Below are 20,453 nucleotides of genomic sequence, written 5' to 3' on the forward strand. Positions count from 1 at the left end.
GAAAAAAAACCCCATTAAACTTAGCAAACTACAAACAAGAGTTTACTAATTCCTCTTCTTATATAAGGTAAGAGTAAAGACTTCCCTCAGCAGCATGCAGTGAATAGTATAAAAACCCAGTGAATTCTCAAGTGCATACCTGCAAGCTGCTTTGGGAGCCTGGGAATTAAAACAAAAACACATGAGCACCTGGACTGTAGCTGACACCTCCATTCCTCTGTGGCCTTACATGGCACTTAAGAGGGACCAGAGGGAGCTGCCAGCATTCAATTAGAAAAACAGGATCACATTCATTTGATTTTATCTGCAAATACAAATTCAGTTTTGTACAAGATAAGAACATGTACAGTAAGATTTTACTGTATTCTGTTATGAAACTAATATATCATATCATACTGCAATGAACTGCCTTGTGCTGATGGGATAGGCTCCAGGACTTTGTGATGTGATGGAGAAGTCATTCATCTTATTTAAAGGAAAATTCCAATCAAAGATAATATTTTTTTATATGTTACTTGCCTCATGTAGTTTGTAGTGATAGCTCAGAAACAAATGTAAAGTATCTATCTATCTATCTATCTATCTTGTTTTTATGCAGAATGAAAGAAAACAGTTTATGATATAATGGAACATAATGGTGACCTGTCCTGTCCAACAGCAAATGATCTGAAAAATGTATATGTAAAAAAGACAAAAATGTGATGTTACTGGTGTTGCATAGCCCACATGCAAAACATGCAAAGCCTACACTGTTTTTGCTAATTTATTATTAATAGTTACATTTAAATGGTTTGTATTGGTCAAAACATTGCAGCTTTGGATTCATATCATTGATCCTTCGTGCACAGGCAATTAACTTATTTCACATTTTTAATGCTTATGATATCATCAGCCTCAATCTTGCTAACACAATGGATTCCTTGATCTCAGAACAAATGCAAAGAAGGCTAGGCAGAAACTGCCATCAGATCATAACAAGACTGTCTGCTAGAGTGCCATTTGTATAAGCAAGCCTCTTACGTGGCTGATTTATAAAGAATAAAGGATTACAAATCAGGCTGAGCTCTGGACATCCATCAGCTTACCTAGCATACATTGTGTAAACTCTTAGGAGTCCAGAAGCATGCACTACAAACTCAAAAACTACCAAATCCATTGGAAAATTTCTGAGAATAAATAAGTAAATCATCAACAAGTATGGTTGCCAGGTTTTGTCTGCACATTTGTAATGTATGAGGAGAAAAGTAAGGTACCTTTTCTAACTCCTAGGCAATGCTTACTTATAATAAATTAAAAAACAATTTATCCAGGATAACAAGGAATTTGGAGAATATGGCTCTGTAAGTTGCTTTAAAAAAAAAGTCTAATGCAAATGCCTAGAAAGGGAAGCACTAATCTCATTATGTGTGGTTAGGAGGCTTAAGTCTCTACATTTGAACAAGCATTGAGGAAACAGAAAATTGTTATGTAACAAAAGATGAAGAGAATGCCAAGTGTAAGGTACACAGTGGCCCACTAGTCAGGACAGATAACTATAATATAAAGGTTAAACAAGAGGCCGCCCACAGGCCTTACAGACAATCAAGTCAAGTTTATTGCTAAGTCATACATAGAACAATGAGTTGTATATACTGTAAAACAATTCAATTCATACTTGGAGGTCTCCTCAGAATAGACACCAAAAATATAATACAAAAATATATGTTAAATATAATAATTAAATAAAAAGTGTACTTTTTAAGCAGCACGTATACAGTTAAAAACAATATAATGTATACCATATGTATCTGTAGGTTTATATATTATACATACAGCGTGTTATGGTCTAATTTTTGTTCTTATGATTGACTGTTCAGCAACCTTACAATCAGTGGGTGAAAACTGTCCCTGAAACTACTGGTGTGAGTGCCAATGGTCCTGTACTGTTAGCCAGGAGGAGTGGGAAAAGGGGGCTGTACTGGATGGTTGATGTCTTTAATCATGCTGTTTGTCTTTCTAAGGCAGTGAATGTTGAACATGTTCTGAACAGAAGGCAGTTCATTGCTGGTAATGTTCCATCCCGCCTTCACCACCTTCTGTAGTGATTTGCGGTTTTGAGCTGAGCAGGCACCATACCAGGATGTGATGCAACCAGTGATGGTGGACCCTACTGTGCATTTGCAGATGTTCATGAGAACATAGGGAAAAATGCAAGTTGCCCTTAGTTGTCTTACAAAGTAGACATGATCTGAAATGTTTAGTGCCTACTCAGTTCATCAGTGACAGTTAGAAATATGTTGATGTTCACCCTCTCAACAGCATCTTCTCTCATGTAGATGGAAGTGTGGTCTGTCTTTTGCTTTCTGACATCAATGACCAGCTCCTTTTGCTGACATGATGGGTGAGATTATTTCCCTGGCATCCATTCATGTGTATGTAGACCACTTCTCTGTAAGCCATCTTGTCACTGCTGGTGATCAGACCTATGATGTTGGTGTCATTAGCGGATTTAATAATGGAGCTGGAGCTGTGTCTGGACACACAGCCAGAGATAAACAAGGATTACAGCCTTGTAGATTGCCTGTGTTAGGGGTCAGAGTGGAGGATATGAAGCTGCCTATACACATACTGAAATCTTTCATTTAGGAAGGCCAAAAATCCAGTTGTAGAGAGTGGCACCAAGTCCTAAAGTGAGGAGTTTGGTGGCTAGCTTTGCTGATCTTAATATATAAAAAGGATTCTGCCACAGCAGTTTTTTTAAAATCCAGATGTGTCAGGCTGGTATGCAATGAAAGGGATATGGCATCCTCTGTGGACCAATTATGGCTTTTTGTAAACTGGATGTGATTGTGACTATCTGGGATATTCCGTGTAATGTAAAATCTCTCAAAGAATTTCATCATGACTGGAGTGAATGCCACTGGTCTATAATCATACCGACAGTCTAATTTTGCTTTCTTTGGCACAGGGATATTTTTTTTTTTCTTTTGGAGCAGACAGGAACAACAAATTATCTCAGTTAAATATTAAAGATCAAGCACAACATCTGATGAACTGTAGGCAGGGACAACTGAACTTAATTTGCTTTTTAGTTATGTACATTTCTCATCTTTTCAAAAGATTACAGCATAAAACCGGCACACTCTGCATCACTTGGTAAAAATGTTTGATTCCACAAATACTTATAGGAGGTTTCATTCAGGAAATAAAAAACTGCAGAATGACAAGTGCAGAAAAAGAAATAGAAGCAATCTCAACAGACCAGTACACTCACACTTTTTTGTTTTTCATGAATCACTAACTTTATGAACCCATTTCTCAAGTTCATGGTCAAGGCTGGGCTAAAACCTGTAGCAGAAGCATCAGAGATTAGTCCACTATAGAAAAAGATCACTCACTTCGCTTATGCTCGTCTTCTTTTAGCCAAGCTACCTACCTGTAAGTCGTAGGACTGTGGTCGGAAACCAAAATGCAAAAAAAAACAAAACACAAGAAGAACATGTAACAACCACAAGCAGGTACCCCAGTCAACAGCCAAATTGGTGGAGTTGCAGTATGAGGTATAATATTAGTTGTCACTTCACCTGTGTGGGCTTTCCTTTTAAAATATTATTCTGCCCATAAATTCCACCTCATGCAGCACTCCTGTAATATTTCAGAAAATGTTGTATGCTCTTCCGTTGATATGAAAACATAATTCATCAAAAGAAATAGAATCCAAAGTACTTATGTTTTTTTATACTCAAATTATATAGTAGTATAACATGGTTCCCTGAGTGCTTATGCTAATATATTTCTGAACCTTGTACTGATTAACTTGGGCTGTTAGGAGCTTCTGGTAATCTGCTACCAAGGTAACCGAATGGAAGCATGGAGACCTGTAACCTGTTAATGCATTTAAGTCAACATCTGTATTCCACAATGCCATTAGGCTACTTGGCTGCATGCTATCTTGCCTGAAATGCAGAAGTCTGCTTTGAAAGTATGTTTTTAGGAGGTATAAAAAAGTTATTATAATAAAAATACTGGTATATATTCTTTTGATATATTATAATTTCTAGGAAATAATATAAAAGGGCACCTAGGGGGACATAATAGTGTGGCAGAAGGTGGATCTGCCTCATGGTATTCGATTCCAGGTTCCAAATTGGCAATTTATCATTTAGGGACACACTGATTATAAAGTTCAAGTTTTTGAGTTGTAAGCTACACAAGTTTTATATAAATACATTAAAATTACATTTTTCTTGAGTATTCACAGATTTTAAAAGATTAAAAGTGCTCTACTCTTCCTAAAATTACTGCATGAACTGTATGAGCTGTTAGAAGTAGGAGTGAAAAGAAAGATAAAACATGTGTTATGTTTAAGCCAGTATCTGACTCCTGGTTTAAGTATGTTTTCCTATTGCTTGGTTGTTTTTGTTATTTTTTAATTATTATTTTATATATATTTTGTCATTTTTACTTTTTATTTAATATTTTCTTTTAAATACTGTTCACTATTTATGTTTCATTTATACACTCACTGTTAAAATGCTCAGGTACACACCTCTACACTTGCTTATCTATGCAATTATCTATTCATCTAATGATGTGGCTGTAGCACAATGGATAAAATCATGCATACAGTATACAGGTCAGTAGCTTTAGTTAATGTACACATCAAACTCTAGAATGGGGAACAATGTCATCTCAGTAATTCTGACTGTGGAATGATTGTTGGTGTGAGCTGCACTGGTTTGTGTATTTCTGTAAATGCTGATTTCCTGGGATTTTCACACATAACAGTCTTTGGAGTTTACTCAAAATGGTGTAAGAAACAGAAATATCCAGTGAGTGGCAGTTCTGAGGACAGAGGTCAGAGGAGAATGGTCATTAAACTACTCTATACAGTTGTGGTGAGCAGGAAAGCATCTTTGAATACATAACATATAAAACCTTAAGGGAGATACAGAAGGTTGAGGCTGCAGTGGGCACCACATCTGGACAGTTGAAGACTGGAAAAACGTTGCCTGGTCTGAGGAATCTAAATTTTTGTTGGTGCACAGAAATGGTAGGATCAGAATTTAGAGCCAAAAGCATGAATCCATTCACTCAGCCTACTTTGTGTCAATAGTCTAGGCCAGTGGTGGTATAATGGTGTGGGGAATGTTTTCTTCGCATACCTTCTTAATACAAAGCCTGTTAATACAAATCAATCATTGTTTGAATGTCACGGCCTATTTCAATATTTTTGCTGACCATGTGCATCTCTTTATGGCCATAATTTACTCCATCTTCAAAAGTATGCACCATGTCACAAGGTAAAACTCATTACAAACTGATTTCATTAACATGACAATGAGTTTGGTGTTCTTCAGTGGCATTCCCAGTAAGAGTTTCTGAATCCAATAGAACACCTTTGGGATGTGGCAGAAAGATAGATTTACAGCATGAATGTGAAGCTGACTAATCAGCAAAAATTGCATGATGTAATCATGTCAGCATGGACCAGAATCTTAAAGGCGTGTTTGCAACATTTGTGGAAGTGTGCCACGAAGAACTGAGGCTGTTGTGAGAGCAAAAGGAGACCCTACACTGTATTAGTATAGTGATCCTAGGAGTTAACTCTGTGAATATATCTGCTTCTTTGCTACATTCCTTGTGTTCTGAGGGTGGAATCCCAAGAGGTGGCTCCACCATGACATCATTGCTGAACGAGCACCCTCAGCCTATATATTCTGGCAGAGGACTTGGGTCTTGCAGAGAGTCATTACTGTTTCAGTTTGCTGGCTTTTGTCATTGAATTTCTGACCGACTATGTTTGCTTAGGGTTGCCATTTTTCCCTGCATTGCCTTTTGTGGTTCTTTTTAGATTATTTAAATAAATTCTTTATGTATAAAGGAACTTTGCTTATTTTTGTAATTTAAGCTAGCAATTTTTGGTCATCTCTTCCCTGAAGGATATTTGTTAGTATTTCAAAGTATAAAAGCCTGAGCCCTATTTTGGGCCTTTTCAGGTTAGACAGTCTGCCATCGGAGCTTGGGGCTAGATTGACTGGGGTGAGGCTTACTCCTGCAGCCCAGTACTAGTAGAGTCCTCAGGTTCTTCACAAATAACAAAGTTAATTTTTATACACTGTTTTGTTACATTATAAAGAGCACAAAGGCATAATGTGTCTAAAACGGTCAGAAAACAGACCACAAGTTTTTAAAAAATCCAGATTATCACAAAGTACAGAAAAAATACAAGTAAACTCCCCACTCCTATGTACATTCAAAATGAATCGAGAGGAACTGTGGAAGACCCTTCAGATTTATAGGGCAGAGGCAGTTCCTGGCGACAGAAGACCCTCACCTCTAGGGGAACCTTACACAAAACACGTGGAACATAACAAAGGCAGCTTAAATACATACACAAAATCAAAAGTAAGACTGATGCACATAATGAACATAAATAAACAGATCACAGATGAACAAAAAAGACATACTACATGAGTTTAAACTCCAGGCAGGAAGAACCTCGGCTGCAATATGACGCTAAATACCAGAGAAAGTCAGAAAATCTGAATTTGAAATTCATTGAAAAAGGCCTAAATCCTAACTGCAAGCGTTTCCCTAACTATATTCCTAATGATAAGATTTCTTTTTTAGAGTTTTTATCCCAAATTTTTAAACTAATGAGCCACCATCTTTTATAGTACAAACGTGACAATGTCATCATGTATTGACCCACTTCACCTGACTGGCAACAGGTTCTGCTACATATGAAGAACATTGCTGAGTCACAAATTGGTGGTGCATGTGTCGAAAACAAAACCTAAAAATGGCAATGCTGTGATGTCTTAAATATAAAAATAATTTATGTGTAGAAAGACATAAGCAGACATAAGCACATGTCAGAACTGTTAAAAAAATCTTACGGCAAAACTCTTTGCGCCACTTGGCTAGGTGAGGCATTAAATGTGATCACCATGGAAACAGGAAGTACAGTTTGAAATTACTGAGTGACTACGTTTATTGACATGGTGGGTGTGTGCATCCTGTGACGGAGGGGCATCCAATGGAAGACTGGCTTCTACCACGTGGCCAGAAACTGTTTCAAAACGGATGGATGTCTGGATGGGTGAATGCACTGCATTACCTTTCAATTAACACCAAATGAAACAAATACCATTGGTGTACAGATGCTCAAGAACTTTCTCAATGCTATTAATGTACAATGTGTGGTATTTAACACACTTTGTAAATGAACCTTGTTAAAAGAAAGCAAAAAAGAAATACTTGTTATTAAAGTGTGCAGGTTTGTTTCAAATATGATATGATATTAATGTAATTGACAAGACAGATTGTGAGCCCCAAAAATGACATTGTAATAGCTTAACTGATTTATTTACTAGTCACTTGAACAAATCAAATAACCAAAAGCCATTCAAAACCGGTTTAAAAAGCTAAGACATAACACAGACTGATCTATATAAAAAGCCAAGATGCAAAAATACTACAATTAAGAAAAAGTAAAGAAATACAAAGTCCAAAATACCAAAAATACAATAATGAAGAAGAAAACAAGCAAAATAAAGTCCAAAATACTAAAAACACAAAATAAAGAAATGGCTAAACTACACAAAAAAAAACATACAACATGTAAAAGCCAGACTAGACAATATGCCATGCGATACTTACCGGCAAGCAGTTGTCGTGAACTAGGAGTCTCAAGCACTAAAGAGTTCCAAACCACATCCAATAATGCCCACTACAGGGGATATCACTGCCAACCCCCAGCTAGTAATAAAGGCAAGCACCAAATCTTAATAAAATAACTCATTTATTCTTCACAAAAAGTATTCCAATCACTATGAAGCTCCGTGAAGCAAAAAGGCAAAATGGAATTGCCTGAAACATGAAGGCAATCCAAATCAAACAAGACCTAAAACAGATTCCGAGGGCAAGGTCAAAAAGCAAAGCAGAATGTTGACATTTTAAAGATTCAGTAATTAACAATAACAACATTTATTTATATAGCACATTTTCATACAAAAAGTAGCTCAAAGTGCTTTACATACTGAAGAAAAGAAAAATAAAAGACAAAATAAGAAAAAATAAGACAACGTTAGTTAACATAGAAAAGGAGTAAGGTCCGATGGCCAGGGTGGACAGAAAAAAACAAAAAAAAAAACTCCAGACGGCTGGAGAAAAAAAACAAAATCTGCAGGGGTTCCAGGCCACGAGACCACCCAGTCCCCTCTGGGCATTCTACCTAACATAAATGAAACAGTCCTCTTTGTAGTTAGGGTTCTTCTAATTAACAGAATTCCCAATAAATACATGGAAACTGACCACATTTAGGCTCATTCAAAATGAACTGCCAGGAACTGTGGGAGACTCCTCAGATTTACAGGGCAGAAAGCAGTTTCACAAACACATGAAAACTTAACAAAGGCAACTTAAATATATAGATAAAACCAAAAATAAAGAATGATGCACATGAACAGTTATGGGAGGAACTCTGGCAGAGACGTGACAGTAAAAAGAAAAGGCAAAAACATGAAAAATACAATAATGAAAAAAACACCAAGAAATACTGAAGGCCAAAAGTCAAGAACAACAAACCCACAATAACCTTCAACTAATATTATTCATTATTTCATGAAGACAGAAAAGGGAGCCATAAACAAAGAGAAAAGTCTCAATGCCCCAGCCAGTAGCTTGGGGTCTGCGACACCCTTTAAATACGGACTTAAGTGGCTGTCCTGTTAGCTGCACAGCTACATAATTAGGAGACTCACTCTCATGGGCACAACATGAAGAGGCGAGGAAAAAAACGGGCCACCAAACAATATGAACAATAAACAATAAGAAAATTACAAAACAATTAATAAGTGGAGCACAGTAAGTGAAACACAATTAAATAATGAATACGATTACAGGAACAAAAGGAGCAAAACAATTCCAAAAACCAACGCAAAAAAATTAATTTCTGAAATATTCTACTAGAAAATAAAGGCAAAATTAACATGAATGAACACTTTCTAACCCATTATTTTAAGTTCATTTATAGGGTGACTGGAATTTGTTCTTGAAAATGGGTAACTGAGTCCAAAACCACTATGACGTGATGTTCAATACAAACACCCATATTTGTCCTGCAACCTGAAAATGGCTGGGTGGGCAGATGGCTTTGAAAGCCTGTAAGTACACCTTTGTTTGCAGAGTCAGTTTTAATACTGAAGTCTGACTACTGATGTCACTCATCTTCACAAGGTGTATATGATTTCCACAATGCTCATTTTTTATTAATATACAGTAAGCTTATTTAACAGCTGCATTGCTCTTCTCTTTAATAAAACAGCTCAGCTGCAGTAGTCAGGTGTCGGAAAGACATACTAGGACTGCACGCAATGATGTGACTTTTATAAATGTGTTACAACTGATGCATTACATAATTAATAAATGATTCAGTGCTTTCATGGATTATGTAGCTAAAGTTAAAATCAAACAACCTGCATGCACTGGTACTTTAATTCTACCAAACCAGAACATGTGAAACTTTTCGTCACTTGCGTTTAGTTGATTCGATGTATGTATGCATTCTGACAATAAATTGTGGAGCTGACTAGATTACAACAATTTTTGACAACATGATGTGATCAATGAAACGATACAAACAAAAAAAGTTACAAACTTAAAACAACTGAGCTAACTCATTTTGCAGCCAAATGCCTATGGGACTGAGAAGGTTTGACAATATTTTGTGTTATGCTCAAAGATTTTGTAAGGGTTTTCTATGTACTAAATTTCCAAATTTCAACTATCTAGCATTTGTAGCTTACAGCGTAGTTTTCTTGTTTTAGAACTAAGTCAATGTGGACACTGAGAACTACAAAATCGAGAACTGGCTGTCATTGATTTTCTAACTCTAAAGAACACAATGTCTTCAGAGACTCTTTTCTGCCAGCACCAGTCCCTTTTAGAATTTCAGAATGTCTCTGAGAAATGACCCAAGATATTGCTAGTATTCGACCTAGACGAAACAAGAGAATGCTGCCACTGTGGAAGACAGTATGATAGAGAATTAAAGTAGGATGGTATATGGGATGACAAACACTATAGGGTTTAGTTATGGCTTAGTTGAGTGCATCGGTCATAAACAATTAACTATAAGCAAGGGCTGCACACATTGCTGTCATCAGGGTTCCTACGCTTTTTTACCAGAAAAATTCCAAAACCTTTCCAGTACTTTTCCATAGCTTGTAACCCAATATCTACGACTTAATTTTTTGCACTTTTGTGAATACATTTTCCCTTACAACTGCTACAAAAATAACACAGATGTGACAGGTTTGTGGGATTTAAAACAATGTTAGTTAATTCATTATATTTTTAGGCTCCTACTTTGCAAATCTTCCGCTAGCTCAATTCTTGCCCACCTAATTGCACTAAGGGGCTAATGATTTGTAAGTACTGGCTACAACCATGAACTACAACATGAAGAAAGTCGTTAACAGTGTAAGGTGACATAAATGATTTATTAAACTTAAAAAAAAAAAAAACAATAAAAATCAAAGATAAATAAATAAAATGGAGTATAGTTCCCAAAGATTTTGAGGAGTTAAAACTAATTAGAAAAACACCTTTACTTGGCATTACTCTTTAATCTCAACAATGTGTTCACTCATAGAAAATTAGCAACATTTCTCAACGGTTAGCCAAAACAGGTCAACTCATTCATGAAATGCTGCTCTTCATAAACACAAACTATTTTCAGTGTGAATAACATTGTGAGAAACTGAATGTGGTAAGTGGAATATTAATACTGATAGGTATATTTTGTCTCAATGATTACTGCTTTATTTCAATCAGTTTCTCCATAATTTGCTTGCTGATGACCACTAAATATGCCTGTTTTTCTTTTGCAGTGTGGCAGAGACTGTTTCATTTTACATTTTAAGTCATTCCTCTTGCCATCTTCTCTTAAACGTTTGTTTTCAGTCGACTAGATTACTTTAACGCACTCCTCTCAGGACTACCCAAAAAAGACATAAATCACTTGCAATGAGTGCAGAATGCAGCTGCTAGAATCCTAACCGGGAAAAGGAAATCCGAGCACATTTCTCCAGTTTTAATGTCACTACACTGGTTACCTGTGTCTTTCAGAATTGACTTTAAAATTCTGCTTATGGTTTATAAAGCCTTAAATAATCTCGCTCCATCTTATATATCGGAATGTCTGACACCTTATATTCCAAATCGTAACCTCAGATCCTCAAATGAGTGTCTCCTTAGAATTTCAAGAACAAAACTTAAAAGAAGTGGTGAGGCGGCCTTCTGCTGTTATGCACCTAAAATCTGGAATAGCCTGCCAATAGGAATTCACTAGGCTAATACATTAGAGCACTTTAAAACACTGCTGAAAACACATTACTTTAACATGGCCTTCTCATAACTTCACTGTAATTAAAATCCTAATACTCTGTATATCCAACTCATTATAATAACTATTCATGGTGGCTCTAAAATCTGTACTAACCCCTACTCTCTCTTCTGTTTCTTTTTCCGGGGTCCTTTTCTACCATCTCCTCAAAGCACTGTGATGTTCCAACAATGATGGATGGATTAAAAGCCAGAAGTCTGCATGACCATCATCATTAAGTCCGTCTGTGAGAACCCTAAATACAAAGAGGAATGTTTCATTTATGTTAGGTAGAATGCCCAGAGGGGACTGGGCGGTCTCATGGACTGGAATCCCTACAGATTTTTTTTTCTCCAGCCGTCTGGAGTTTTTTTTTTGTTTTTTCTGTCCTCCCTGGCCATCGGACCTTACTCTTATTCTATGTTAACTAATGTTTTCTTATTTTAATTTCTTATTTTGTCTTTTGATTTTTCTTCATTATGTAAAGCACTTTGAGCTACTTTTTTGTATGAAAATGTGCTATATAAATAAATGTTGTTATTGTTTTTGTTGTTAATCAATGTTTTTTATCTTTTGAGTGACTTGGTAGTGTAGCGTCACCTATATTCTTCACATCAAACATTTACATTTCGCAAGTCCTGTTTCTTCATCTTTATGGAGCCAAAGTTTGAGTTTTTCATTTACTAACCAGCGATAACTCACATTTACCCAGCATTTTGGCATACGCGTTAAAGGCTGGCCCACTACACAATTGTCACGAGATCTCATAATATTAATAAACGCAATCTTCATTCTAAGATTTTCCTAATTTACAAAATTACATAACATTGATCTAATTTCCTGTACATTAAAAAAATTCACAACTTTCCAAAACTTAATGGTCATTTGAGAATTTATTTTTCAAAGCCTTTTCAGGTTTGGAAAAACAAATTTCATTTTCCATAACTTTTCTAGGATTTCCATGACCGTGGAACCCTGCGTTATGCCCAGACCAGCTAGTACCCATCCATCCATCCATCCATCCTCTTCCGCTTATCCGAGGTCGGGTCGCGGGGGCAGCAGCTTAAGCAGAGAGGCCCAGACTTCCCTCTCCCCGGCCACTTCTTCCAGCTCTTCCGGGAGAATCCCAAAGCTCCCAGGCCAGCCGGGAGACATAGTCCCTCCAGCGTGTCCTGGGTCTTCCCCAGGGCCTCCTCCCGGTTGGACGTGCCCGGAACACCTCACCAGGGAGGCGTCCAGGAGGCATCCTGATCAGATGCCCGAGCCACCTCATCTGACTCCTCTCGATGCGGAGGAGCAGCGGCTCTACTCTGAGCCCCTCCCGGATGACTGAGCTTCTCACCCTATCTTTAAGGGAAAGCCCAGACACACTGCGGAGGAAACTCATTTCAGCCGCTTGTATTCGCGATCTCGTTCTTTCGGTCACTACCCATAGCTCATGACCATAGGTGAGGGTAGGAGCGTAGATCGACTGGTAAATTGAGAGCTTTGCCTTACGGCTCAGCTCTTTTTTCACCACGACAGACCAATGCAGAGCCAGCATCACTGCGGATGCCGCACCGATCCGCCTGTCAATCTCACCCTCCATTCTTCCCTCACTCGTGAACAAGACCCCGAGATACTTAAACTCCTCCACTTGGGGCAGGATCTCCCCCCCAACCCTGAGAGGGCACTCCACCCTTTTCCGGCTGAGGACCATGGTCTCGGATTTGGAGGTGCTGATTCTCATCCCAGCCGCTTCACACTCAGCTGCGAACCGCTCCAGAGAGAGCTGAAGATCACGGCCTGAGCTTGGTCCGCATTGCCGGCAGTAAGTCGAGCCCGTCTCCAGTGAGAGTTGGACTCCACCAGGGCTGCCCTTTGTCACCAATTCTGTTCATAACTTTTATGGACAGAATTGCTAGGTGCAGCCAGGGTGTTCAAGGGGTCCGGTTTGGTGGACTCAGGATTGGGTCACCGCTTTTTGCAGATGATGTTGTCCTGTTTGCTTCATCAGGCCGTGATCTTCAGCTAGTACCCAGAACCCTTTGATTTAATTATTGTGAATAAAGTAGGATCAGGAAATAAAAAGAGGGGTTTAAATTTGGAACATGGCAAGCTTTTAGTCATAATGACAGGCAGAAATTTAGGACCAGAAAATCAAACAATAGTAAAGACAAACCTAATTCAAATACCAGTAAGCAAGGCAGAGAATTAAAACCAAACTGATATTCAGAAAACCCAAACGAAATTGATTTAGACACAGAGAATTTGTTTGAAGATTATACAAAAGCTTGGACACTATTGTGATTACTGCTGAGCAATAACGTAAAATGTATGACTTCAAGATGTGACAATGTCACATTGATCATGCGGTGGCAGCACTGGTTACATGGCAGCGACCAGTAAACCCTATGACCGCGATTACTACCACCAACACAAAACTACAGCGCGAATGACAGAATTTTTCTACAAAATGGGGGTGTTTGGACAGTAACAAAAATGATTAAAAAAACTACAAAAATGGACTTCAATGAAAAATTAGATATGAAATTTGATGAGAAGTTGAAAACAATAAGATTCATGACAATCACATGCCCAGAATACTGACTCCTGAAATGAAGCGATAACACATTCAATGTTCCAAGAAGAATCTTCAGCTAATGAGTTTGCACAGTGAAAAATGTAAAAACTGTGCCATAACTAGGGATGAAACTTGAGTAAATCGCCACAACCAAACAACAACTGAAACAATGGATGCACGTTGATTCTCCCGCACGCAAGAAATTGAAAGTCCAAACCATTATTGTCAAGATCATAGTTACAATTTTTCATGATGTTGACTGTGCGCTGATGTCCATTTTAAATACATGTCTCAAATATTTGAAACAACCAGTCATTATTATGGCAATTTGCTTTGATCTCTGCAGTAGTCAATCAGGGAAAAGTACAGAGGAAATCTGTCAACCGTTACCCTTGTGCTTCATGCCAATGCCACCAACTCACACTGTGCAGATTGTACAGGCTCCTCTGAGCATTCAAAATCATGTCACAGCCAACCTGCTCTCTAGATGTGTCCCATGTGTCTACCAGTGGTTCAAAAATCTGAAAGGCTACCTCTGTGGAACGTGCTATCGTGCTATGCCAAGGAAGAAAATGTTAAGTCAGCCAGAAAAGAACGTTTGTACAAGCCAAACAAGAGAGCTCTGTGAATATTATGACAACTGTCATGCTGTTTACTGAGATGTCAAGGAGGTTAAAGAGCCCAACTCTGTTATGGCCTGACAGGGAGAAAGAAAGTGAGAATGTAAAGAAACAAGACTAGCATGTCTGGAATTAAACATCTACACGATTACTTTGTCAGTTTTCTTGCCGACCATCACCTAGAAGTCAAATATATACAAACAAACCAGCCATGGACTCTTCCTATACACACCTTTAGAACACCAAACAAAAAATAAAACAAAGTTTGATACTTAATATCTTAAACAGTTCAAACACTATTTGCAAGATTACCAAAAGCTAACTGACTTAATATCGTGTTGACTTGAACATGAAATGAATATAAAATTTGCTAGGCTAGTACTGTAGAACAATTCAAAAAACTGCTAAGAACCCATTATTTTAAAATGGCTTTTTGTAGCTACATTTCCCCTATAGCTTTTAAGACTATACAGTAATCCCTGGCTATATCGCGCTTTGACTTTCGCGGCTTCACTCTATCGCGGATTTTAAATGTAAGCACATCTAAATATATATCACAGATTTTTCACTGGTTCGCCGCTTTCTGCGGACAATGGGTCTTTTAATTTAGGTTACATGCTTCCTCAGTTTGATTGCCCAGTTGATTTCATACAAGGGACGCTATTGGCGGATGGCTTAGAAGCTACCCAATCAGAGCACGTATTACATATTAACTAAAACTCCTCAATGCTATAAGATATGCTTCCCGCGTGGCGCTTGTTTTGTTTGCTTCTCTCTGTCTCATTCTCTCTGCCTGACGGAGGGGGTGTGAGCAGAGGGGGCTGTTTGCACAGAGGACACGGACGCTCCTCTACAAAATGCCGCTTTATCGCGGTGCTTCTGTATACTTAAAAGCAGGTATTGATTTTTTGATTGTTTGCTTTTCTTAGCGAGCGCCTGCTCTTCACGGTGCTCCTTTGAAGATAAGATATGTTTGCATTCTTTTAATTGTGAGAAAGAACTGCCATCTCTGTCTTGTAATGAAGCACAGTTTAAACGTTTGACTAAAGGGTGTTATTTCATGTCTAGAGGGCTCTAATAATGTTAACAGTGTGGGAGAGTTTATAAGGGCTTAAAATATACAAAAATAACCACACAAACATATTGTTTCTACTTCGCGGATTTTCACCTATCGCGGGGGGTCTGGAACGCAACCCCCGCGATCGAGGAGGGATTACTGTATGGGCAATGAATTATCATTTTCATCTGGGTTCTGCAATTCTGTACTAATCTGTGATATCCTCTGCTGTCTGTTCCTGTCCTTCTGTGGTGGCGATCTGCACCACTACTACCTGAGCAAGGTACCACGCTGATCCTTGCATTTATGGATTGAATGGCGGGTGTCCCAGATGCCCACATGACCATCATCATCAAATTCTTTCATCTGAAGCCTGAAAACCATGAGGATTGATTGAGATCATTTATGTTACATAGAATGCCCAGTGGAAGCTGGGCGGTCTTTTGGCCTTGCAACCCCTGCAGATTTTGTTTTTTTCTCCAGCCTAATGAGAGTTTTTTTTTCTGTCCTCCTGCTTAACTGACCTTACCTTTTTCTTTGTTACACAGTGTATAATATTATTGCCAAATCTTATTTTTTATGTTTTATATTAATTTCCTTTTTATTTAATCTTGTAAAGCACTTTTGCTACATTGTTCACGAGAGTTGGTGAAGGTGGATGAGTTTAAATACTTGGGATCAACAATTCAGAGTAACAGGGATTGTAGAAGAGAGGAGAAAAAGAGAGTGCAGCAGGGTGGAATGGGTGGAGAAGAGTGTCAGGAGTGATTTGTGACAGACGGGTATCAGCAAGAGTGAAAGGGAAGGTCTAGCATTGTCGGGCAACCGGTGTGCCGTGGAATTTTCTAGGGGCGCCGCGAAAACTTTTGTAAAATATTTAAAATTGCTAGTGTTTTTGAACTTTTGGTTGATTAAAAACATAAAAAATGTATGTTGGAAAAACAGATAATGGATAATCAGATTGTTGAATAAACGAATGTATTTATTTTGAATGCAAGTTAAAATTTTCGCTGTTCACCATTCATCATAATATCAACACCAGCGGTGTCAAAAACACATCTCGTGAGACTTAAAAAGTCTCGTTGTTAGAAGATCTCGCTCACTGTTCAAATAGAAGAAGGCGGAGCAAATACAGAACGAGAAAATACAAACGCTACATTTCGGCTCTTGCCGACGAGAGAGTATCGCTGTAGCTGCAGCCCTCACCACTTAATCGTCTGAGTATTACTGTGGAAAAATTAACCTTATTTTGACTGTAACACCGCTGATCAACAAAGTAAACTTTTTAAACTCCGTGACTTTTTCCATTTCTTCGTGGTGAAAAACATTTTGTTGTGATGCAAGCATTTGATACTTCCTTATAATTTAATTCTCAACGATTATCACTCGCTTTTTATTTTAATTTAATTTTAATTAAACTTCATTAATTAAAATTCATACATAGTTTATTCTCGTCACGACTTTATTTATGGGCAGTCCCTCATGTGCGCCGCGAAAGAAAATTTTTGGACTTAGTGCGCCGCAACTCGAAAAAGGTCGCCTTTCACTGGGCTACAGGATGGGAGTGAGACCAGCTATGTTATATGGGTTAGAGACACTGGCACTGACCAGAAAGCAGGAGACAGAGCTGGAGGTGGCAGAGTTAAAGATGCTAACATTTCCACTGGGTGAGACGAAGATGGATAGGATTTGAAATGAGGACATTAGAGGGTCAGCTCAGATTGGATGGTAGGGAGACAAAGTCAGAGAGGCGAGATTGTGCTGGTTTGGACATGTGCAGAGGAGAGATGCTGAGTATATTGGGAGAAGGATGTTAAAGATAGAGCTGCCAGGGAAGAGGAAAAGAGGAAGGCCTAAGAGAAGGTTTATGGATGTGGTGATAGAGGACATGCAGACGGTGGATTAACAGAGTAAGATGCAGAAGACAGAAAGGTATGGAAAAAGATGATCTGCCGTGGCAACCCCTAACGGGAGCAGCCGAAAGAAGAAGTTGTTGTTGATGATGATGATGAATCATTTTGCAAATTTTCAATTATATCTGCAAAAATAATGAAACAGAAAAAACGAAATTGAGTCATAGTGAATCTTCCTGACACCTTCGTGAAAGACAGGTAGCAAGATGCACTTCCAAAGTGCCTCCAAGGATTACTAACTGCAAAGTGCTCAGTGAAAAAAATGTCAAAAACGACTTGATCCATGTTGTCTAAAGTCAAAGAATGAACTACTTTTTGTTGAGTTGGATTTGGTGACATTATCTGGGATTTTGAACTCAAAAAATCTAGAAAAAAAAATATTTTAACATTAGCATACATGTACGTTTTGTTTCATCTTTAAAAAGCTGAAATGAAAGAGAGTGATTATATTATAGAAATGAATATGCACACACTGAACAAATAATTAGAAGCTTGCTCTGATAGCACGTCGATGAACCACCTGGATTGAGACCTGAACACTATACTATTCTGCAAATACTGGGTAAGGCCTCATTTTGCTCCCAAAACCACCTCAATTCTTCGTAAAAAATCCTTTCTGAGTCTGGTCCTTATTGACGTGATCACATCACATAATTTCTGTAGATTTGTCAGCTGCACATGCTGCAAATCTGATGTTCCTCCACATCCCACAGGTGTTCTACTAGATTCAGATCCAGTGACTTGGGAGGGCCACTGAAAAACACTAAACTTACTGTCATGTTCACAAGACCAGTTGTAGACTTCGAGACATGGTGCATTATTAGGATTGAAGTAGCCATTTGAAAGTGGGTAAACAGTAGCAAAGTAGGGGCGGATGGTCATCAACAATACTCAAATAGGCCATTGCACTCAAGTGATGATTGATTAGTGTTAACAGGCCCAAAGGATGCCAAGAAAACATTCCTCACACCATTACAACATCACCACCAGCCTGCCAGTTGATACAAGGCAGGCTACATGAATGGATTCATGCTGTTGGTGCCAAATTCTAAACCAGCTATCTGTATGCCTCAGCAGAAATCAAGATTCATCAGACCAGACTGTTTTTTTCAAATCTTCAACTATCCAGTTTTGTTGAGCCTGTGCCAACTATGGCCCCAAAATGGAATCCAACATGTCCTTGGGTTTATTGTAGCCCATCCGCCTAAAGGTTTGTTCTGTTGTGCATTCTGAGATGCTCTTCTGAGTTATCGTAGCCTTTCTGTCAGCTCAAACTAGTCTGGCCATTCTCCTCTGAACTATCTTACCAACAAGGCGTTTCTGTCCACAGAACTGCCAATCGCTGGATGTTTTTTTTTTTTGTTTTTTTTTGGGTAAACTGTTGTGCATGAAAATCCCAGAAAACCTGCCCCTCTGGTGCCAGCAATCATGCCACGATCGAAATCACTGAGATCACATTTTTCCCCCAATCTGGTGTTTGATGTGAACATTAACTGAAGCTCCTGGCTGGTGTCAGCTTGATTTCAGGCATTGCGCTGCTGCCACATGACATGGCAGATTAGAGAACTGCATGGATAAGCAGGTGCACAGGTTTGCCTAATAATTTGCTCAGTGAGTGTATATAGAGATGAATGATAATAATTTTTATGGTAGACCACAGAACACTTGACGTCTATAGATTTTATAGAATGCATTAAAAACGCCTTACTTTTTTGATTCTACCAACGTGCATTTTGGACAGCTTGTTTCTCGAGCTGCACGATCCCAAGTTGAATTTTTGTTCCCACACGTGTGATTTACGCAGATTAATACTGTTGGTGCTGAATTCCTCCTTTCCCTTTCCACTGCCCTCGTTAAAGTCCATGAGTCCGGGGCTGTCCCTTACAATGGGATGCATTCCTGCCTGGCGCTGCTGCTCTCTGGTTTGGCTCCTACTCACCTCGAACTAAACGGCTTCGGAATAACGGGAGCGTGGAATAATAAACTCTCTCCGTATCCAATACGGTGTATTGCGAAAATAAAGCATCAGCGGCTCAAGCCGAAGTGGATGAACAGTACAGTACGTGGATTGCCACCAAACCTGAACGCAGACAAGCAGGGTCGCGATTCTCGCTCCACGCCCCTTTCTTAGTGAAGCCGGATGCGCGGCGTTTATAGCAATAATTCTCACAATCCGATATCCTGCTTTCTACGTGGGTATTAAGCCAAACTCCGACGTCCGTTCCTCATCTGCGGTCACATTAGGAAATACACGAAAGCACCATTACTTACCTGTTTAATTTCCAGCCTGTAGTTCCGAAAAGACTTACAAACGCCAACGGGTAGCAACAAATACACCCCCAAAACCCGCTGCAGGCCCAGGGTAGCTACATCACGCCTCGTGTATTGGTGTCCAGCTGCTTAGCCTGTCCACTTCACTCAGCGCCGTGCCACACGTCACCAGCTACGGAGGAGCAACCAATGGCGCGGAAGAGAGGCCGGCAGTCTTTGCGGCTTGGCGAATCCGTTCTGACTGCATGTCGAGTGAATGGATTTAAGGAGCAAGCAAAGTTTCTGCAGTTTAGGAACGGTGTCTGACGTTGATGTTGTTCAAAAGTATTTCACTTTTGCGAATAGACTGCCGTGCCGCGAAATGATTAAATACTGTATCACGTGTGCAGGCAACTGAAATATAATCCGGGAAACTACAGACATAAAAACCCGCCAGGTAGGTGAAGGTGTGCGAACAAACGCCGGAGCTCTCCGTGGTGCTGAAGGGAGCCACGCAGATTTCACACAACACAGGCAAGATTTTGTGTTAAGACAACGGCACCGAGACCGTTTTGAAGCGGTTCAGTGGAGAGTTTACGGTGCGGTGTTTTACAAGGTACTCCGGTGTCGGCGCATGCTTCCTTTCGGTTAATTGGTGGATCGAAACGGGTTCGGTCTG

The 20,453-nt window shown here is 39.0% G+C and overlaps 1 protein-coding gene across 1 annotated transcript in view; it reads right to left on the reverse strand.

The window, feature by feature from the left end:
- The window catches only part of nim1ka (NIM1 serine/threonine protein kinase a), a 109,791-nt gene extending 89,900 nt beyond the window's left edge, over positions 1 to 19,891 (reverse strand). The window contains exon 1 of the mRNA XM_039758613.1: positions 19,796 to 19,891. The gene's annotated coding sequence lies outside the window, so the exon portion shown is untranslated. The remainder of the gene's footprint in view (positions 1 to 19,795) is intronic.
- Positions 19,892 to 20,453: the final 562 nt, after the last annotated feature.

This window comes from Polypterus senegalus, chromosome 7 (genome assembly GCF_016835505.1).
Source record: "Polypterus senegalus isolate Bchr_013 chromosome 7, ASM1683550v1, whole genome shotgun sequence".
In the NCBI taxonomy this organism is placed as follows: domain Eukaryota; kingdom Metazoa; phylum Chordata; class Cladistia; order Polypteriformes; family Polypteridae; genus Polypterus; species Polypterus senegalus.